Source organism: Condylura cristata, unplaced genomic scaffold (assembly GCF_000260355.1).
Source record: "Condylura cristata isolate star-nosed mole 26May11 unplaced genomic scaffold, ConCri1.0 scaffold00014, whole genome shotgun sequence".
In the NCBI taxonomy this organism is placed as follows: Eukaryota; Metazoa; Chordata; class Mammalia; order Eulipotyphla; family Talpidae; genus Condylura; species Condylura cristata.
Genome location: NW_004567115.1, coordinates 48,527,153 through 48,528,253, shown reverse-complemented (window position 1 = coordinate 48,528,253; position 1,101 = coordinate 48,527,153).

Below are 1,101 nucleotides of genomic sequence, written 5' to 3'. Positions count from 1 at the left end.
AGCGGGCGGGTCAGGAGAGGTCTGCCGCGCCCTGTGGTCACCTCCAGGGCAAGCGGGAATCGAACTCATGAGGAAGTGGCTTTAGCTTCTTAGTGCTGTGCTTTAACCCACTGTGCCACCAGGGAGGGCCAGAAAGATGAGTTTTTAACCTGAAGAATAGTTACCTCACCTAAAACAACACTGGATGTAATGTTAGAAACAAAATTTACATATACTGATATTTTCGCCAATATTTAAAAGACAAACTAAAGAAAATTTGATTCAAATTCTTATCCAGACTTGACAGATTTAAAAATCTTAGCACATACTAGAAATTGTTAGTGGCACTTCTCCTTTTTGATAATATTTTTACATAAAGCTGAGATAAATTATGAGGTTCCTTCTCTAATTGTATTTCTACTTTACCCCAAGGAAAACCCACTGTTATTCAAATCAATCTTTACTCCCCAAATGGTTGCTAGTGACACCCTGAAATTAGTATCTAACAGCCTCATCAATTCCAGATGACAAAGAAATAAGTAACCCTACTGTATGATTAGGAGGCAGCTTCAAATCCAAAGAATAGTCTCGATTAATTTCAGCATATTTTGAGTCTTAAAAAAAAGCTCATGTCTTTGAAAGAATAAGACAATTGTATGACAGATTCCTTTTTTACACATCATAGTTGAAATAGATACAACCTTGCAGTGTGTATGTGAAAACTGATTTTACTATCTAGAAGCATATTCTACTTACACTCAGAAAAGATGTGGACAAATCTATTTGGTAAAATCTAAAACTCATCCTTCTCACATTCTTTTCCAAAAGTTTTCTTAGACTTCTTAGGACTTTTGGAAGTAATCTTGGTTGAGAGTATTCAGGACAAAAACCAAACTTTACATTCTTAAAGTCATACTTTATGGAAATTTGTCCTGGTTCTGGAGTACACACAATTGTCATCTTTGTCTGCAGCTTCAGTAAAATGCCTCACTCGATCTTCAAAAACTACTAATGAGTACATGTTTACATGCATGGTTCGGTGCTTTTTTTTTTAAAGATTTATTTATTTGTACATGCAGAACTGGGTACAGGCCAGAGGCTCAAGGGTGGCGAGAGGCTTCA